At 40.4% G+C, this 6390-nt stretch overlaps 1 protein-coding gene across 3 annotated transcripts in view; it reads left to right on the top strand.

The window, feature by feature from the left end:
• The first annotated feature begins 5861 nt into the window (after nt 1–5861).
• The window catches only part of LOC115212262 (putative mediator of RNA polymerase II transcription subunit 29), a 116093-nt gene continuing 115564 nt past the window's right edge, over nt 5862–6390 (top strand). The window contains exon 1 of one of the 3 annotated variants that reach the window (XM_036503059.1): nt 5862–6185. The gene's annotated coding sequence lies outside the window, so the exon portion shown is untranslated. Of the gene's footprint in view, nt 6190–6390 lie in introns of all 3 variants that reach the window. The other 2 variants (XM_036503057.1, XM_036503058.1) reach the window with 2 other exon arrangements.

Here is a 6390-nt window from a genome sequence, read left to right as displayed (position 1 = left end):
CTAAAACTGCCGGCAACAACACCAGCAATTACTACAACGGGGGAAAGATTAAAAAAACAAAAAACAAAAATAAAAAAAAAAAAAAACATATCAACAGCTGCACACATCACCAAGACAACTACTACTACTACTACCACCGCCATCGACGCCACCATTGCCTCCACCGCCACAGTTCCCTCTCCACCACCATCACCACCACCACCACCATCACCACCACCACCACCACCAACAGCAATGACAACGACAGCTGTAATAGTAGTAGTAGTAATAGTAGCAATAATAGTAGTAGGTGTAGTAGTAGTAGTAGTAGTTGTAGTAGTAGCATAGTAGTAGTTGCTGCTGCTGCTACTCGTACTACTACTACTACTACTAGTACCACTACCACGACCACTACAACCACGAACGCCACCACCACCACCACTACTACTACTACTACTACTACTACTACTATACTACTACTACTACTACTACTACCTCCACGACTACCACGACTACCACGACTACCACGACCCCGACGACTACGACGACGACGACCACCACCACCACCATTACTACTACTACTACTACTACTACTACTGGTGCTGCTGCTGCTACTACTACTACTACTACTGCCACTACAGAAAATATGAACATCTGCAGACACTACCACCACTATCGCACACCACCATCTCTCCGCCACTGTCAACGCCATCTCCACCACCGCATTCATACCATCACTACCATCACCACCACCATCATCATCATCACCAACAGCAGCGATAATAACGATACTATCTCCACCACCACCACCACCACCACCACCACACCACCACCACCACCACCACCAACACACCAACACCACCACCACCACACCACCACCACACCACCACAAACAACAACAACGCTACCGGCACCCCTGCCGCACCACCATTACTGTCATTCCTACTATCCCCCACGCTTCCCGCAGAAAGTGCCCATGAAGCGATGCCATGTCGTCCCAAGTGAGAGGCAAAAGACCATTTTTCTCAGGGTTGCAAATCAGGCAATAAACCGACAGGACTCCCATTATAAACCTGCAATAAACCTATCTATGACGCAATAACTTCTTCAAGTCTGCTAAAGTTTCCCAGCTTTACTGAAACCTCCTTTATCTCGTGAACCCATTAATATCATAATAGACCATCAATCAATGCAAGCTTTGCAAGTTGACAAGTGGAAGCAGTGACAATTTTATCAAAGCTGATATTGGTAAGTCGGATGATGTTACCATAATGCGTAGTCGTATTTCGTCTGTCGTTACGTTCTGAGTTAGTTCAAATTCCGCCGAGGTCGACTTTGCCTTTCATCCTTTCGGGGGTCGATAAATAAAGTACCAGTTTCCCACTGGGGTCGATGTAATCGACTTAATCCGTTTGTCTGTCCTTGTTTGTCCTCTCTGTGCTTAGCCCCTTGTGGGTAGTAAAGAAATAGGTATTTCGTCTGTCTTTATGTTCTGAGTCCAAATTCCGCCGAGGTCGACTTTGCCTTTCATCCTTTCGGGGTCGATAAATAAAGTACCAGTTTCCCACTGGGGTCGATGTAATCGACATAATCCCTTTGTCTGTCCTTGTTTGTCCTCTCTGTGCTTAGCCCCTTGTGGGTAGTAAAGAAATAGGTATTTCGTCTGTCTTTATGTTCTGAGTTCAAATTCCGTCGAAGTCGACTTTGCCTTTCATCCTTTCGGGGGTCGATAAATAAAGTACCAGTTTCCCACTGGGGTCGATGTAATCGACATAATCCCTTTGTCTGTCCTTGTTTGTCCACTCTGTGCTTAGCCCCTTGCGGGTAGTAAAGAAATAGGTATTTCGTCTGTCTTTATGTTCTGAGTTCAAATTCCGCTGAGGTCGACTTTGCCTTTCATCCTTTCGGGGGTCGATAAATAAAGTACCAGTTTCCCACTGGGGTCGATGTAATCGACTTAATCCCTTTGTCTGTCCTTGTTTGTCCCCTCTATGTTTAGCCCCTTGTGGGCAGTAAAGAAATACATTTTGTGATAACACTGTAATGACGTCATCACAGCTTAAGTTTCACAATTTCGGAATCGCGCGAAATAGCATTCTCTATCTTTTATTTCTAATATTTTACTTGTTTCAGTCATTGGACTACGGTCATGCTGGAACACCGCCTTTGAAGGGCTTTTGTCTCACAAATCGATCCCTGTACGTATTTTTGTAAGCTTGGTTCTTATTCTATCGGTCTCTTTTACCGAACTGCTAACTTACCGGAACGTGAACAAATCAATATCGGTTGTCAATTGGTGGTAAGGAACACACACACACACACACACACACACTCACACACACGCACACACACACACACGCACACACACGCACGCACACGCACACACGCACGCACACACACACACACACAACACACACACGCACACACACGCACACACACACACACACACACGCACACACTCGCACTCGCACACGCACACACGCTCACACACACACGCACGCACACAGACACACACACACACAAACGTACACATGAACATTTATGCGACGGGCTTCTTTCAGTTTTTGTCTACCAAATCCACTCATAAGGATTTATGCCAATTGGTGGTAAGGAACACACACCACACACACACGCACACACACACACACACACGCACGCACACACACTCACACACGCACACGGACGCACACACACACACACGCACACACGCACGCACACACACGCACACACACACACACACACTCACACACACACACAACACCACGCACACACGAACATATATGCGACGGGCTTCTTTCAGTTTTCATCTACCAAATCCACTCGCAAGGCTTTGGTCAACCCGCGGCTAAAGTAGAAAACACTTCGTACGGTGCCACCTAGTGGGACTGAAAACGGAACCACGTGGTTTGGAGGTAAACTTCTTACTACACAGCTACGCCTGAGTCTATATGTTGAAAAGTTATACGAACAATCACTGCTTGTTATATACACAGATTTTGTGTTCGAATGTTACGCTAAGTCAAAATTTCATGCTTTAGCATTATTTTGCGGTGTTTAAGCTTACTTGCTCCGAATCTATTTTAATTTTGTCAAATGTTACTTGCTTGAAGATTCCATCTATTATACTCGTCATTGTTTGAACTCCGAACGTAAAAGCTATCGCTGCATCAAATAGAATGCATTCTATGGGACGATTGCAAATTCATCAGATAAAAGATGTGCTATGTAACCCAGGAATACATCATAGAACTGAATAACTCATCGTGAAGAGTATATATTTCCTACTACAAACTACATTCACTGTTTCTTATAAAGTAAGATCATCGTTGAAACCTACCGATTTTCCCAAAATAGTATAATCGTAAGAGAAAATGCTTGTCGCCACCCCCGACTTCTGAGACCCCCCTTCTATTAACAGTGAGGTCGAATGCCGAACATGGTCTACATTTCAATGGCTAATCTAACGTCTTGGGAGATATTTTATTCTCATTCCAGACCAACAAAGCTTTTGATTTATGTTTGTTAAAACTTGTAAATGCAAAAGAAAAAAAATAAATGTTCCCGTCGTGGATCGATCATTCGTCATATGATTTTGATATTTTCTATCGATGTGGAAAAGAAAATACAAGGAGGTGCTGAAAAATTCCTAATAGAAGGACCTGTTAAGTATGATTTTATTCAACAAGAGCCAAACGCCCCCCGTCCAATGGACGGTGCTGAGTTGTCAAACATTTAAACCAAATTTTCTCAAAACAACTTGTCCGACCGTCCCATAGGCCTCCCCTTTGAGAAACACTGATTAATCTAAATTGAGACACCAGCAAAAAAGAATAAAAGATAGATTTTTTTCTATTCCAAAGGAAAACGATTTTATTCACACAAATTGCAACCGAAGAGTTTAAAATACCAATAATGATAAGGCTGTTGACTGGGGAGAACAAAAAACATGGTTTAAACAGTAAGCTTGGCAGGAAAGAAACGTGCCTAAGCAGTACAACAACCAAAAAATGGAAGGTGCAGTTATGTACAGGTTGACGGAGAAAAGCAGGACAAAAACGGCTTCATCGATCGCATTCTCACCTGGAATCGATTTTTGTAATTTTTTAAGACTTATACACGCCCTGATACCGTCGGTATCTACATATCAAATTTGAGCGCAATCGAATGGAGGATGCCCGAGATCCGAGAAGACACACACACAGACATACAGACAGAACGGATTTTATACAAGAGATATTCCACTCTAAGATTCACACACTTATTTCAACAGTCTTTTTTAAGCAATACTCTTAAAACCAAGTACTATCCAGTAAGCCCTCGTTGTTGGAATGATGTTATGCTTTTTTGGAGTATTTCATGCGATGTAATCTCTGCTCTCGACTGCTACAAATAAGACACCTTGTGACACCTTATTATTCGTTGAATAGCCTTTGTTGCATGGATCCCTTATAAACATTTCTAATTAGTCACCACCATCATCACGTTCACCACTACCGCCATCGCCGCCGCCGCCGCCACAACCACCACCACTACCACCGCCGCTATTAATACTACCACCATCAGCAGCAGCAGCAACATCGGCGTAATTCCAGACGGCAAGATCAGCAACAGCAGCAGCAACTGCATCAACAGTAACAATAGTAACAGCCTGCAACAATAATAGTAAGAACAACAAACTATAATTTCGCCGTAAAAGTTTTCATTTTCACTTGTAACCTGTCCGGGCAACAACGCGGCAGAGGAAATTACCGGGAGACACCAGCCGATCACACGCACACACATACAGACAGATACACGCACACATCCACAAACACACATACACACACGCGCACACACACACATACACGAAAAGCAAACGCGTGTCTGCCTATCTATCTATCTATCTATCTATCTATCTATCTATCTATCTATCTATCTATCTATCTATCTATCTATCTATCTATCTATCTTTCTATCTAGCTAGCTATCTGTCTGTCTGTCTGTCTGTCAGTCTGTTTGTCTGTCTGTCTATCTGTATATCTGTCTGTCTGTCTGTCTGTTTGTCTGTCTGACTGTCTATCTGTCTGTCTGTTTGTCTATCTATCTATCTAGACACTCAGACTTATAGATACGTACACAAAGTCACATAGCATAAAAAGTTATAATAGCGTACACATACATACATACACACACACACACTCAAACACTCACACACACATACACACACTCACTCACTCATTCACTTACTCAGTCACGCACACACGCATACACACACATAGAAACATAGAAACGCATAGCTGTAACACTGGCTAGATACATACAACAATCATACACAAACAATAAACACTCATATAATCACACACATATTCAGATATTCATATATATATATATATATATATACATACACACAAGTCACCTGTTACTTACTTTCTGCACTCTCCGGGTATACTGAACTCACACACACACATATCTATGTACGCACACATACACTCACACAAACACACTCACACATATATACACACACTGAATTTCTGTGACACGCACGTCAGATACAGAACAGTAATGAATTTACACTAATACACACGTACATATTCACACAGGTACACGATTCATAAAACGTATACACATTGTATATAGTACACATTCTATTTGCTTCACTGGTAATTACACACACACACACACACACACACATACACACAATTATATATATATTTATTCAAATGATCTATCTATCTACCTTTCTATATATTTTTAAATGATATATTCATACAAAAGAACATACATGATAGACATATAAATGTAATATATTATAATATAATATAATATAATATACTATGATATAATATAATATAATATAATATATATTATATAACATAATATATAATATATAATAAATATATATATATACACCGAATACTTATGTTCGAATACACACACACCGATTACTTATATTCGCATTTACCAATATATTTACGAATACATACATTTAAACCACAAACGAAAAAACGCTCACATACGTACAAAGGTACACACACAAACACATTCACACACAAACACATACCTCACGTAGATATCTACATATATAGACTTTGTGTACAAATTGAATGGAAATTCAATCGGATTAATCTTACAAATCAAGAGAGCATGACCCGAGAATATCTTCGAATCATTGCACAAATGTAGTTACAGGTCGGTCTGAAGAGTTTGTGATTATTCTTGCTCCAGAGGTAAGTGAATAAGTTACGTACAATATTTAAAAATGAATATAACGTTCTACGTACCCGCAGGTATAAATACATACATACATTACATACATTTATATATATATATATATTATATATATATTATATATATATATATACTTACATAAATACATATTATATATATCTAATATTATATATATACTTATGTATGTATGTATGTATGTAAGTA

Source organism: Octopus sinensis, linkage group LG5 (assembly GCF_006345805.1).
Source record: "Octopus sinensis linkage group LG5, ASM634580v1, whole genome shotgun sequence".
Taxonomy (NCBI): Eukaryota; Metazoa; Mollusca; class Cephalopoda; order Octopoda; family Octopodidae; genus Octopus; species Octopus sinensis.
Note: the sequence above shows the minus strand (reverse complement) of the source record. Positions and strands in the feature narration are given on the sequence as shown.